Source organism: Orbicella franksi, chromosome 15 (assembly GCF_964199315.1).
Source record: "Orbicella franksi chromosome 15, jaOrbFran1.1, whole genome shotgun sequence".
Taxonomy (NCBI): domain Eukaryota; kingdom Metazoa; phylum Cnidaria; class Anthozoa; order Scleractinia; family Merulinidae; genus Orbicella; species Orbicella franksi.
The window spans coordinates 18,186,304-18,202,184 of NC_138159.1; the positions used below are offsets into that span (position 1 = coordinate 18,186,304).

At 38.7% G+C, this 15,881-nt stretch overlaps 1 pseudogene across 1 annotated transcript; it reads left to right on the forward strand.

Moving 5' to 3' along the window:
• The first annotated feature begins 1,571 nt into the window (after nucleotides 1-1,571).
• LOC145469453 (fibroblast growth factor receptor 3-like) lies at nucleotides 1,572-6,964 on the forward strand (annotated as a pseudogene). Its single transcript, XR_014042323.1, has 8 exons — nucleotides 1,572-1,676; nucleotides 3,299-3,483; nucleotides 4,001-4,091; nucleotides 4,961-5,127; nucleotides 5,300-5,514; nucleotides 6,380-6,420; nucleotides 6,532-6,628; nucleotides 6,705-6,964. The product of XR_014042323.1 is annotated as a fibroblast growth factor receptor 3-like (transcript).
• The last annotated feature ends 8,917 nt before the right edge of the window (nucleotides 6,965-15,881 follow it).

Genomic DNA, 15,881 nt, shown 5'->3' on the forward strand with positions numbered 1-15,881 from the left:
CAATTAAGGGAGTAATCGCGCGAGTAATTTCAAAATCGGACGAGCGCGAAGCGCAAGACCGATTTCAAATTACAATCACGATTACTCCCTGAATTGTACGACCCGAGGTCCAGTTACTAATTAATCGTATCTATAACCAATTTCGAAATTAAAAGTGTTTTGAGAACTTCTTTTGAGAAAAAACGTGAGTAGCGCCTTCCATACTATAGGAAGTACTAAGACGAAATTCAACAAAGCGCGTAATTGACGTGCGAATCACGTAGGTATCCAATTACAAAAAGTTCAAATTGGATACCTGTAATTAGACACTCACGTGATCGCGCGGGGATAACAAGACAAATAGGCGCGCGGAGAACCAATCATGATCGATAATTTGGCTATAGATACGATAATAATAATAATAATAATAATAATAATAATAATAACAACAGAATCTCACTTTGTTACACTATTTATTGCATATATTTTTATATTTTTTCACTGTACAACTGACGATGGATGATGTCTCATCCGAAACATGTATTGTTTTCATTAAATAATGAACTTCAAAAATATCTTGTGGTTCATCAAAACCAACAGTAATAATAATAGTAATAATAGTAATAAAAGTAATGAAAACGACAAGTTTAAAACAGACTTGTTCGAGTTTAAAAAAAAAAACACAAAAATATAAGGTAAAATACTCCTGTCAAAGAAATAAATTCATTTTCAGCATGGCGTTGTTCTACTTCTCTCTTTATTGTATCTAATCTCTAAAGGTGGAAATGAGACGAGTGCGGGGGAATCCCTCTTGCCACTGGTAGCGAAGATTGTGGGCAGCTCCCTTTTAACTCTGCGTTGTTTAAGTGGAGTACTATGGTTTGCCTTGAGATATCTTAGAAAGAGTCGGTGAGTATGCAGAATACTCTTTGTCTCCTTTAGATGGTAATGCTCAGAAAAAGTTAATAAATGGACAGGGCTGCATAATCTGTAGAATGATTTATTAACACATGATGGGACTGAAGACGGTCACCTACCATCGTTTTTTGCACGTAAGAAGTTCCTTTGAGTGAGGTGTAGAGTAAGATATAGTGCAACGCAATAAACAGCACAATAGTTGTGGTCTAGATCACACAAATAATACCAATCGCAATTTAAAAAAAAAGCAAAAATATATACTGATCCAATTCTCGTGCTACAATTTGACTTTTTTCAAAATATTACTGACGTCAGAAGAGGTTCATTTACATTACAATATACATCGCCTTTAACAGTTTTTGTATCGAACTACCGCCATTTTAAAACATTTTTTTAATTATTTCTAAGATTTTGTGATATTGTGTTATCCTCGTTATTTCAACACATCCCAGGCCTCGGCTTTTAAAATTTCTCAGAAGGATAGCCAAAGAAATTTCAAGAAAGTATTCTATAGATGATGTTATCTTAGGAAGGCTTAAACTCTTGATTCTTATTTTTCAGGTATAATTCAGAACTCTTGGAACCGTGACAAGCCCTTTTTGATGACATTTCCTTGCATAGAATCATCGGAGAAGGAGCGTTTGGGAAAGTATACAGGGGCGAGCTTCTAAAAGAACGCATGGAGGTTGGAAAGGGAAGGAAATCTTTGCAGCGTAAGACGGACAAGGAACAACAGCAAACGAATAAGGGCCTGACCGTTGCTGTGAAAATGTTAAAAAGTTAGATTTGCTTTTGTCAGCTTTTTAAAACCTATAAATATAACTATATATAGCTTTTTATTAAATCCATTTTGAAATCACTGGTTATCCTTGCAATCTGATCGGCTCTCAGTGGTGCGATTTATTCACGAATCGCACTATTTTTTGCTCTAAATCGCATCTTTTTCTCAGCCAATGAGAATGGGACAGTAAAACAAAACAACCAATCAGATTTCAAGATTGGTTTAAAGTAATCGATAAAATTTCAGGAAAATGAAAGGCAAAAAGCCATTGTGTGGAGAATTTTGCAATTGCTATTGCCAAAACTTTGTTGTTATTGTAGTTTTTTCCAAAAAAATTGACGAATTTAATTAATTACAGTTTCTGAATGACGATTATGAGCTCCTTCAGGCTGAAGACCTACTTTAATGGAAGTTTCCAACTTTCAGTGTCCATTTTGACGAATATTTTGGTGATTTTTCTTCAACATCTGCTCAAGATCCGTATGATACCGAGTCCAGTAAAACATAAACACAAACGAAAACCACACAACAACAAATTGATAGCCATCTCAAGAAGGTTGATGTTTCCAGGTTTCCGGTAGTTTCAAACGAAGCAACGAAAGAGCTCAACTCCATCGCTGTGAATAAACATAGTCAAAATATGCCACAGTGCATAAAATAGTGAATGAAGGAACGTCTTACGAAGCCCGTGCCAGTCCCGCCATCTTGGAAATATCTTAAAACAAATGGCGCCGCAAGAACTTAACAAGGTCCTGAGTATTTAGTCTTACACGGAGGTCACAAAAGGAAACGGAGATGATAACGAGCTGGACTCCCTTAAAATCATGCCATTGAAGAGTTTTTAAAAGGAAAAAACGTACTATCCACTGGGCATCGTGCACTCGAGGGAGTTTCACAACTCAAAAGAAATCAGCCTCAAAAGTCTCACAACTCAAAAGCCTGAGCCTCAACCACAGAAGAAAGGAAGGCCTTCCATAATTGATTCAGGTGACGAGAATTGAACTTTTATACCTGAAGTAGACTATTTTCGTTCTGACTTCAGAACTGCTTGTTTCTTTGTCATGCTCGAATGAGTTTTCGTTACATGACATCGTTTTGCGTACTAAATGAGACGTAAAGGCGTTTCCGGTTCCGCTTTTTTTAACAAACCGGCTACTGGAACAATAAACCAAAAATCTAAAAAAAAAATTGTGTGATTTCAAAATGGATCTAATAAAGTGGCAATTGAACTTCGGGTCGTGCAATTTTGGCCTGAGATCATACTTGTGATTTCAAATCGAGCTCGCGCTGCGCGTTCGTTCGATTTTGAAATGACGCGTATGATTTCAGACCAAATTGCACTCCACTCAGTTCAATTACCATTGTTTATTCTCTCCTCTAATGAGGTTTCTGACATGTTCGCGTGCAGGCGCGGGTGTACAAGGTGTAACTATTAGTTCCGGCAAAACTACCTCTTATCTATGTAGCTAGACAACTCGCAGTATATACGCATGTCAAAATCGTCTGATATACGTTTCTGAAACTTCCTATAAGCCTGGTTTTCGGTTTTTCCTTCATTCTTGTTGGCTTAAACGATCTTCAGATGAGTAGTCACTGCAAGCTTTGTGTTTGGTCTACTAGATGGCGCCACAGAAGAACAGATTCAAGAATTCTGCGAGGAAATACAGCTCATGAAACAAATCGGGTATCACCGGAACATATTGAATTTATTGGCCTGCTGTACTATGACAAGTCCCATGTTCCTTGTAGTGGAGTTTGCAAAGAACGGGGATTTACTTCACTACCTCAGGAAAAGAAGAGAGCAGGTACTATAAGATAATTGAAAATCTCACCTTCTTGTTGGTAAGTAAGTTTTGATAAACCTACTGCATGACCAACTCTTTGTATTGATCTTATTCAAACATTAGCAAATGAGAAAGATAAGGCACCGTTGAACGGATACAGAAACATAATTACGATCCCTCAGACAAGTTGCATTGTTTTGAGCTTCCTTCCTTCCTTTCCTTCCTTCCATCTGGTTGATTAGTCATAGTTTTTTTTTCTTTTTTTGGGGGGGGGGGGTGGGGGGGGGAAGTGCAAACATTTAAGAACATTCCTCTGAGCTTGTTATACCACAAGGTTTATAAATATGAATTTTCAAGAAAACTTCTCGCCAGTATAACACAGAAAGGTTGCCTTAAATTATATAATTTGCATTTACCCATTAATACTTTTAACCGCATGGAGAGAGCTAGACATTGAGAAAGTGCAGACTCTTGCATGACGAAGAGATCGGCTCACACGTCATAGAGCTTAATTCTTCTACATTGTTTTACCTTTAAGATCAAACAAGCTTTCGAAGCGACAGGAGAAACAGCGCCCCACCACTCAAGATATCAAAACATAGAGGTCATAAATGAAGGGAGCTTATATGAACTTAAGTATACACTTTTAACTAACTTACTAGTGAAACCCAAGACTACTTATAACTTAAGAAAATCTTTCAATGTTGAGGTCGATAAACCAAGAACAGAAATGGGAAGATCTTCCTTTAAACACCGTGCTGCGCTATCTTGGAATCTCCTTCCCGTTGACATCAAGACCTGCTCTAACCTGGGTTCTTTCAAGAAAAAACTTAAGGCAAACAAGAACCTTCTAAAATCTATCAGTTTTACAAAAGCGTCCTGCTGTATTTCAAACAAATCCTTAGACTTCAATTACTTTTAAAATTTTATTGTATATTGTTACTACTTATCTATTTTTAGCTATCACTATTTATTCAGCCATTGTCTTAATTAAGTAGGATTATGTATTACGTAGGATTTTATTAATTTATAATTTGAGATAGTGCAGGTCCACATCAGGACTTAGCGTCTTGCCAATTTTGATCTCCAACCTGCTTTATCAAATAAATTATGTATGTATGTGTGTATGTGTGTATGTATGTATGTATTCGCTTTAATTTGCACCTTGTGCAGAGAAGAGAGATAAAAGCAATTACTGGTTAGGATGCTGGTCTCAAACTATATAATCCACTGAATGCTTGAGATTTTAGACCATGTGCTTGGGCTTGATGACTATACTAACTGCTAGACTTGAGATCCTTCTCGGCTCAATTTTTTCAATGAAACTCGCATGACTGGACGTTCCTCGGCTGTTTAATAACTGAACGTTCGTTTCAGTTGGAAACCATTTTGATTGCATGCATTTATTTAGACGAAGTAGGCAGCCGCACTGAGTTTACAGGGGGACTAAAGTTGATAAAAGAAAAAGCAGCCTTTAAATAAGGGTTGTTCCCTTTTCAGTGTACCAGCGACAAAAGGAGATGTGCAACAATCGCTCATCGGAGTATCCGGGATAACTGTGGACCAGAAAGGGATTTCATGACTAACAGAGACATCTTACATGACAATGATATTCTCACACCCGCTGACCTAATGACGTTGGCTTGGCAGATAGCGAAGGGAATGGTATGATTTAGATCATTGAGAGATCAATATGTTTGCAATTTGCAATATTTGGATTGATACTTTGACCGTGCCATATTAACATATCGCTGCTTCAAGTTCCTGCTGAAAGAAATAGCTTTCATTAACAATTTCTGTAGCAATGACCAAAACGTCCCTTTCTTATTTTACATAGGAGTTTTTGTCATGTAAAGGATTCGTCCATCGTGACCTAGCGGCGAGAAATGTCCTCGTTTGTGAAGGCAAGTTAGTGAAGATAGCCGACTTTGGATTGTCGCGTAACGTGCACGCTGAGAAAGGGTACCATGCTACAAAGACCAGAAAATTGCCAATCAAATGGATGTCACCGGAAGCTATTCATGATCAAGTATTCACGACAGAGAGCGACGTGTAAGTTAAAAATATCACGTGAGAGGAGTCGGCGAGGTTTCTAATGAGCGGTGAATCAAATCCAAGTTTACCGCTGTGTTGGAAATCTAGTGATTTATATAGGTGCCCAAATAAAATTAGTTTATATCTTCTTCCCTTGTTTTCGAAATTGTAACTATGAAGTTGTACCTATGTCAAATTTTCTAGGTCAACAGTCGAGCTTTGTTTGCTAGAGCGCTTAAAGAAATCGAAACCAGACAAGTCGTTGTTGGGATAAATTTTGGCCACGCAGAATGGCCGATTTATTGATTAAAACTAATATGAAATACGATATAACGAATTATTTGTTTTTCGAACTCGCTGAGTGTGTCAGGTCTGGAGACAAAGAGGACGAACTCGGAAAACATGCCACGTCTTATACCGATCGCTGAAAGCGAAGCTAAGTTATTTTCCAGTGAAACTCGTGACTATTACCAATGAATTCGCTATTGTCATCGAAGCCATAAGATTGTCTTGTCATGGTCTTGTGATTATTGCCCAATCAAGTTTGTACTAGGTGATCCCGTCCCCATTTAGTTCGACCCTTCTGTACTCCCAGCCTTTCCTCATTATCTTAAACTCCTGGTTGAAAATTAACAGTGTTTACAGTAACGACAGAAGCGTGGGTAGAAGCCATAAACGCCTTTTATTTGGTGGCAAATAAAATTTATTTTGGTTCGCAGTTAATCTTTGTGAATAATTTGGTGACAAAAGTTTGCTTCAGGCAAATTTTTCAATTTAGGTAAGGTGCTTAGCTTAATGTATGGTACTCATTTTCTTTTCTGCTTGGAGTTGTTTACCAGTAACCATAAATCTTATAGTGTCATGATGTCATTCATATCAACAGGTGGTCGAATGGTATTCTACTTTGGGAGATTTTAACAATCGGTGAGTAGCATTTCCACTTTCGCCTTGCCAGTTTGGAAGATATATCCTTTTGGCTTCCTAGATAAGTTGATAGAGTGTTACATCTAATTTTCCCTTCTTCTTTGTTTCTAGGTGGGACTCCATATCCTACCATAAGTAATCATGAACTTCTGGGGGCTCTTAAATCTGGATACAGAATGGACAAACCACAGATGTGCTCCGATGAGATGTAAGCTTTCTTTTTATCTCGCCCCGTTATATTCATGAAATGATAACTGACACTTACCACTCATTCTCCCATCCAGGTATGAACTGATGCGACAGTGTTGGAAAGAAAACCCGACTGAACGGCCTTCATTTGCTGTCATCCGGAAGCAACTTGAACGGATGATGTTAAAGCATTGTCCTTATTTGGATATGGCTGACGCAAACTATAGTTACGCACCCTGTTATGACGTTGACCTGACAAAGGAACGGAACTCGAAAATACTGCCGTGTAACTTACGTGCTGATTTGAGTGTAAGATTTTTCGACATGATGAGAAGTTGGCATTTTGTATATACTTTTCTCAGTAGCACAAGAAAATTTATACTTTTAATAGAATAAAATAGGGGGTTCGGTTTTTGAGTTTTCGTTCTAGACATATCAAGATTACTTTAAATTCAGTACAGTAAAAATCCCGACCCAAGAACCTAGAATTTTCCAGGTCACGCTGAACAGGTTCTTATCTTTTAGGGCAGTTTTTCACAATTCAGGCTGATTAGGTTCTTAATAGGTTCTTACTTTTTAGAGGAACACCGATACAGATCTATATTTTATTTCATAAGATTATAGATTTTAAATTGTCTTTATTGCACCGTAGCTTTATGGGAAACATATTTCTAGTAAAAATCCAAAAAAAAAAAAAAAAAAGTAAATCAAAGAAAACTGATGCAGAATAACTTTTTGTCATAAGTTTCACACTGAATTAAAATCCAGAATTTAGACCATCAATATTGGAGTGATTTTTTTTTTTGTATACGAAGCTACTTTTCTTGGCCATGCTGAGCAGGCTCTTATATTTCTGAGTATTTAAATGCCAAATTTCAGTCTGTAGGCTATCAAATCACTAGGTTCTTATTTGCGGGTTTTTACTGGTCCCCAACTTGCTCTGCAAGGTGATACATACGCCATCTTGAATACACCATCCTGGAATTTATCACTCTCTTAGGGTGTCAGGAAAGGTATATTGGTAAAGTATGTGTACGAGCCAAGTGGCCCATCAGGCCGGAGCTTATCCCGGTTTCCGTAGTATGAAGCGACTAGGAGTATTTCTGCTCCCCCTGGATGGGATGCTAGTCCACCGCAGGGTTACCCGCAGCATTAAGTTCGCCGGTACCCATTTATACACCTGGGTAGAGAGAGGCACTGTGAGAGACTAAAGTGTCTTGCCCAAGTACACAGCACAATGTCCCCGGCCAGGGCACGAACCAGGACCGCTCGATCCGGAGAGGAGCACTACCAATGATGCCACTGCGCCTCCCAAAGGTATAATAATAGAATGCAAAAAACACATGAATAACCAGTATTTGTATTAGTTCTTCATTTCATTCCTCTCAGTCTATCTTTATTTCACTTTGTATTGATTAAAGAAGTTAATTCTCGCGCAAAGTAACAGTAGGATGCTTTCATTCATTTCTAGCTGTTATTGTCTCCAGAAAGGATTGCGATCTCCTCTCTTGCGGGGGCTTTTACCTTTATAACTTTTAAAACTAGCTAATCAATTTTAAATAATGAGGTTTGAACATATAACAGGCAAACTTCCATTAAGCCACCATCCTTAGAGAACTAGTAATATTGGCCACGGCCACTCAATATCGGTTTGTCATTGACAAAAGAAAAAAAAACAAAATAAAGCTTATAACAACAGTTACGGCAGACGATCGATAAACTACTTACATACGTAACATTAAACAAGAGCCCTCTAAGAGGACATGTGGTTATTGGATAGCGAATAGCACAAGAGTGCAAAAAAAGAGTTGCGGAGTTTTGGTCTTATTGCGAAGTATTGTTTTAAAATTTGATTGCTTGGCATGAATGTCCTCTGTATCATTGTGAACAACATTAGGGACCTAGCTTTATACGATGCAAGGACGGGAAGGCCAAGATAGAAACGGCAGTGGGACGCGGGCAGCTTTTGCGTGTCGCCAAAGACAAAATGCTTAAAGTTGTGTGATTTTCATATAGGACGGCGACGTTAATAGCTCTAGCTTCATAAAGGCTTTTCATAAAACCAATGACATCCCTTAGAGATAGTACAGAAATATTATCCTGTTAAGCTTAAACGATGGTGAACAGACGACACTGAACTTACTCGTCTGTGTACACCTAATTGAAGAAACGTTGTCATGAAAAAGGTATAAACCAAAAACGATACAACACAGTGGTTTTCTGGGAAACTTGCGAACTCAGAGTAATTTGTATTCTTACGGACTGTGTGAAGGCATCAAAACGGATCTTGTATTCACTAACTGTTGCAAACTTAAGCATATCTCTAAGCTCTTAGCGTTTAATTTTCTTTTGTTTTCTAGGTTAGCTACCTTTAGGAAGGCATGGAAATTTTCTATGTTTTTCTAAATCACCACTTCGGGCAGCTGACCAATGATTATTAAATGCCACGAGGAAAATTAAAATTCTTGAATATTCGTGGTCATGTGCACACTTTTTCAGTCTTCCTATAATTCTATAAAGTCGCATAGTTTATGGCTGGTACTTTAGCGCGGACAACGTTTCTTCAATCAGGTGTATATGTGAAGCAAACATTCCTGATCAGTAGGTAGTTGATATTGAAAGAATCCAGAATTTCCGTATGAAGAAATTATGTGAACGATCTTTATATCGACCTGGTTTAGATATCTTTTCGCCAGCGGAGCGTTTTAGAATCGATCCTGTCTGTAACTGAAACAAATATTTATAGTAAAATAAACCTTAAATTAAGTTCTGGTAGTATAAAAACACGAAATAAAGTTTAATTTGCAAATGTGCCTTTTATTAGCTCGATAGCTGCTTTAATTTCGATGCACGTAACAATCGTATTTCCGATCAAAACCTTTCGGAACCTGCACAAAATTTAAATCCTGCAAGATTGTTCGAGAACAATATTTTGGCACATTCGGTGATAGCTGTGTCTGGTTATATGAGAAAAAAAATTCAAAACGTATTCTAATCATCAATTTGCGTCACTTCGAAGAGCGTCGGGAAACGAGTCTCCAATGTCCTACGTGCGCTCACCGGTTGGAGATCGTTGTCATTCGTAATGCTCCGTAACGCTGTGTTTCTGCTAGTAAATTCGTAATTTTTTTCACTCCAATAGTGATATCAAATTAAACGGAACCAACTTTAAACAGTAGAAGTAGTTATTTTCATTACAACTAACTCGCGTTTTAAAGGCGATAATCGGTCAAAAGAACCCGAGTGAATCTCGAGTTATTTTCGGCCTCGCTTAGCGAGATTCTTCCGAAAGCTTCCGAAAAGTCGGGGACCACCTTGCTGACTGACTGACTGAGTGACTGACGGACTAACGGAATGACTGAATGACTAACGGACGGACTAACGGACTAACGGACTAACGGACTAACGGACTAACGGACTAACGGACTAACGGACTAACGGACTAACGGACTAACGGACTAACGGACTAACGGACTAACGGACTGACTGACTGACTGACTGACAGACTAACGGACTGACTGACTGACAGAGTAACGGACGGACTGATTGACTGACTGACTGGCTGAGTGACTGACTGACTGACTGACTGAGTGACAGACTAACAGACTGACTGACTGGCTGACGGACGGCCTAACAGACTGACTAACGGACTGACTGACTGACTGACTGACTGACTGACTGACGAACGGACTAACGGCTAACGGGCTGACTGACTGACATAATGAAAAATAAATTTGAAAGTAAATATTATAACATATTAACAAAAAAATTTAAAATTTGAAAAAGTTTGAAATTCAACGGTAAAAGTTATAGATAATTTTTATCATAATAAACGGGTGCCCAATTTTACTGATATATCTGACTATTTTAACTGATCACCAGCCATTGTGAATCGTGATCGCATGATGAGTAATTAGCCCTTTCTCCTTTTTTTCTAAACCCAATACTCTAATAGTTTTTTTTTTTTGGGGGGGGGGGGACCGAATCTCATGGGACCGGAGAAAAAATTACCCCCAAAAAAGATCACATTATATTTCCCCTGAAGATATGAGAAGCTAGTAGTTTTCCGCGGGTAACACAGCTGAATTTTGCTACATTTCCACATAGTGTCAACATTATCCACTTGTCACATTTTTTTCCTTTTTATTTCCGCTCTCTCTTAAACAAACAATTCACCAGCGTATTGCATTATTGTTGATAGCTGCCCGCTCAGCCAGTCGACCCAAATTAAGAAATCCTTCTCCCGATATCACCTGTTTTAAAACAACGAATGACAGGAAGTTGTTTTAGTTAAAAATATTCGGTGTATAGCCAGGCACGTTAAAGATTTTGGTAAAAAGAAATAAGAAGTTGACACCGGCTAAAAATATATACAACTGTACTGGACGTTCCAGCTACTACCGTTGCCTTTCTCTGCAAAGATAAAAATGCAAATGTCTAACGACGTCCTGCTTGGTATATGTAAACAATGTGTGATAAAACTAAATCACGCCTCGAAGGAGTGTAACAATAGTTTCTAGGGTATTGTTAATGACTATAAAAATTCTTAATGTTATATTAAATGTTTGGTAGCGCTTTGTGTTCGTTTTTAATAATAGCTTTCCTATTCCGCATGGAATACCAAACTTCAATTAAGGATTAGTCTTTGTCGCCACGCCGATGACTTGTCAGCAATTTCAACACTCTCCAAATCTATTTGGAGTTTTTGAAGCAGATGGTGTCCATATGCTTCATGATAGATTTGGAGAGTGTTGAATCTTTTACCCAAATCTTTAAGTTCGTTTTAGGTTTGCTGCAATAATTTGTGACAAGTAAAGTATTTTTCTTCTCAAAGCTAACGCGATGAGGCTTCATTCCCGAGAACATTTCAAGCAAGGAATCGTTCATTGCGGATTGATGTTCATCGGAGTTGTTATACTACAGGCATCGCTGACATCAAGTAGGTGTTATTTGTCGATATCCGCATCTGCAAGCAACAAAGTTCATATTTCAGCCATAGAAAACTTCCTATAAAACGCTTCTCGTGCAAGTTTCGTCGTGGGTATATTTATTCTATCGCTCACTCGGAAACATTGTCCATGAACTCTTTCTCAAAGTTTGTTGTCATTTGTTGTACTTTCTGAAAGTACAACAAATGTAGGTCGCTTACAAGTGAACCAGTGCTTATATAGCTTACTTTAGCACTTTGCTTTACTTTGGCAATTATCATTTTCATTGATGAAAAATATCGGAAAGTATCAGCCTCTGACTAGGATCTGTATATTTTCTGCAACAGGAGCTAGCGCTTATTACGGGCCTGCGGGCCATGATAGGACCACAGAAGAGACTTTTCCCTAAAACTTAAAAAACCCCTTTTTAAAGCCCAACAAACCCTAAGGAAAAGCTAGAGAGGGGTTCCTCATTTCACTTTTCTCATAGAAGGTAAGGTTTCCCGCCACAAACAAAACTGGAAGACGAAATCAAAGCATCTCAGGAGAAGCGAAAACTCGGCCCCCAGCAAACATTTCTAATGACGGGAGTGGCCCAGCCCAGCTAGTGGGGTTATTTTCCCTGTTGCACCATAACACAGATTTAGGAAACAAGTGAGGAGCTTTGAGGCGCGAAAAAATGTTGTGCAAATTACCTGGCTGCACATTGAATTACGATCAGTCACGCCATCATGTTGATATGATGGCAAGTATATTCTACCCACAATAGCTGCCTGGATATGGGATTTTGTATACCCAGAAGGCTTTGCACTTCGCTGACGTTCTTCTTGGCTTCATTCTTGACCTCATGTCAACATAACTTGAACTTGCACTATTTCGTCGTGGAGCAGTGATCGCGCAGGGTAGAATTACTGGCCAAGTAGCTTTGATCGTATAATTCGCTTTAGCTTTTTAACTTGCCAAGGCCCATGGGTTGAAGCAACCAAAACGGCGCATTTTCGGCACAATGTATTTGTCTCCGATCAGGTTCATGTCAACAGCATTTCAGTTATTATCCCTCAATCCGTAAAGACCATTCTTGTTGAACTACTTCTGAAAGATGCAAAATCAAGCGCTATCTTTGTGATTTCGAAACGTTGAGCTAAATCGTTTTCGTTCAAAACCTACCAGTTTTCAATTCAGTCAAGTCGAAGTGTGCTGTACATGTACCCTTGAAACAGAATGACGACTGCACTGCGCCGAACACTCGATCGAAATGCCGCCCTAAAAGGTGGCGCGCTTTTGACTTAATAGTTAACTTCTCGGTGGCTGATATTACACCAGTAATTGTCCAAAACAATAAAATAATCTGGGGTTAGTCGATCCCTACTAAAACAAGTTCACTAAACATACCTGTTTGCATCATTGTTTTATATTTCTGTTTTCAAGTAGCAAGAGAAAGTATTCGGGAAACTGGCGGAAACACTGCGTTACTTGTTTGATAATCTCCAGGGCGGTTTTCTATTATTAACTTCGGCGCAAAAATTTCACCGAGTGGGGCTTCTGTCGCTCCTCGCTCGTGGCTCACGTTTCCATTCAGTTGTTTTTAATATTAGATGATACGCCAGCCTTCTTTTGACCGCTTCGGTTTCTAAACAGTGTCCTATAAAAAGATGGACACACTATGAGAATTTTTGAAATCACGGCTCTGGTTCTTGTTTTCGTGTTAAAGAAAGCCTTACCCAGCCGCGATGTTTTTTTTTTTTTTTTTCACATATTGTTCTATATTAATTTATTCTAGCAGGCCTCTGTATAATTGACATGATGTATAACAAAAGGAAAGACTTGGATGTCTAAAACATGAAACAGAAAATGTCATTTTGAGAAAACACCTTTGACCGCAAGTACCAATATGATCATCATATCTAAAAAAAAATTGACGCAACCAAACACATTTGTAATCTTCCCTGCTGGGAATGTTTTTTTTTTTTTAACTCTGAAGCTCCTCATGGTGTGTAGGGGTCTGTCTTGTTAGACTAGGTTTACACTAGAGGAGACTTTTTCGGATTCGTAAATTTTTCCGGATTCATCAATTTTAGAGTGTTCGGATTCGTAGACGTTTACACTGAAAGGAAATTAGGATTCCTGGACGTTTACATACAACGACAACTCTAGGAACATTCATGATGAAATGGTTAACAAGCTGTTTGTTGCCTCGACAACGAGAAACAAAATGCCGCCAAAAAAGGCTAGGGTTAGGTTGAGACAATCTGAAGTTTTCTTTCCAGTCGGTCACCACGCAATTGTTGGCAATCATGTTATCCCACCAAGCATTTGCCCTGATCTTATCCTGAATCGTCGAGGTTTTCGGTCGATCGTGCCATCGTCATCCCGATAAATTGCGGAGGTCGCCAACATTGTTTGCGACGATAATTTTGGTTTCTGAGGAATATCATCATTAACCCATTATATGAGATTGCCTCTGGAGCTGTCACAGAATGAGGCAGCCAGCGACCGCTATCAATCGCCATCAATTTGGCTACGACCGTGACTCCATCGATATCATTATTAGATCCGCCATTTTGGTTCTACTGCAAACTCGAAAGTTGGCTGCCGGAAAAATATCCGGATTCGAGAGAAAATCGTTTACTCGACAAAACTCTCCGGATTCACAAGTGTCCGAATTCAAAGTTCCCACTTAAATCCCGGATTCAAAATCCGGATTCAAACCGAGAAGTTTGTATTTCGGATTCGTCCACTTGCGTGTAAACGGCAAAACCAATCCGGTACCAAAACGTTCCGGATTCGTCACGAATCCGGAACAATTATCTCTAGTGGAAACCTAGTCTTAGTTTTATTCCATTGTTGGTTGTCGTGTGGCTCCGCTTTCTGACCTCAGCAGAGATCACCATTCACGAGAGGTACGCAGTTTATGTGGCTGCAAATTAGAACGCTCTCAAATTAGAAGACTCTTGAGGTGCTGTACGTTCACAAGCGATCAAACACTGAGTATGTATTCAAGCCTAGATTCCCTGTGGATTTGTGTGGCTTGGTTTCATTCATTTTTTTGGGCCAGACTCTTGTGTGATAAGTCTCTGGTTGCACACCACAGGGGCTCCTCGAATCCATTTAGGGCACGAATAAAGATCGACGAAGTTTAACTTAGTGGCGGTCATTTTTAGTTTTAGATATGCGGTCATTTGATGGGTCTGTTTATATTACCACAAAGACGCTCGATTAATTTCGAGCAAACAACTCAAAGGGGACTATCGTGAAAACTACTTCGAATTTTCGAAAGCAAACAGACGTTTTACTTCAATATATAGAGACCTAAAATAGTGATCTTTTATGGTTACCAATTACTATATGGTACTAGACTAAAGCTATGTTAAAAAGTTGAGTGATGCATGTAACAGGTTTTGACCTCAAATTGAAAATGGAGGGCAGATTTCATCAAATTCTGCCTTTTTGTCTTGGAAACGTCGCTAGTTACAATTTGCTCTCCTTAAGACAGTTCACTTGATGTCTATAAGCGTATTTTCGCTTTGGCCAAAAATGGGCAAAATCTCCTAGACGGTATCGTGTCCATTTATGAACTATATTGACTTAGTAGTGACAACGAGAAAAAATGGAAACTGAAAAACAGAACTAATAGGATGAAAAATTCTAGTTTCTTTGTTACTTGATCTATATCAGAAAGCAGAGCTATATGCTGTGCTCTCAATGATTATCTTTTATACTATTTGCAGACGACACAAATATATTCTTGAGTCATAATGACATAGACGCTCTCTACAAAACTATGATCAAGAGGTAAAACATACATACATACTTATTCTTTATTTAAGTGTCTGGTCGTTCTAGCGACAAGGGCACTAATTGGGAACACAGATAAAATAGAATAATCAGAAACAATTATTTCAAAAATTAAGTCGCAGTTCCGCTAAAAGCGGTCCACTCGACTTCGGGACCAGAAATAGTTTTCCTTCATTTTATTTTTGTTTTGCTACGAGCCTCCAATCAATTACATGAAACGTAGTAAAATTGGCTCTTTGCTAGAAAGACTTTGGGAGCTAGCCTCAAACTTTCCTACCATGAATTTTTATTCCACAGAATGCAAGAGATTCCGTAGTAAACTGCGGCCGAGTAAAGTCCGGCTCGCACGAAACTAGGGGCAAAACTAGGGGAAAAAACTAGGGAAAAAAAACAGATGGAGAAGGGGGGTAGCTTTTCGATATTTTTGCTTCTAGACCCAATTTTCACGTGGCCAGCAGAATGCTGAGTGTTTGTACAAGAACGCTTGCTACTACCGGTTGCTACCTAACCATCAACCACCGCGCTCCAGTCAACAGCGCATAGAAACAA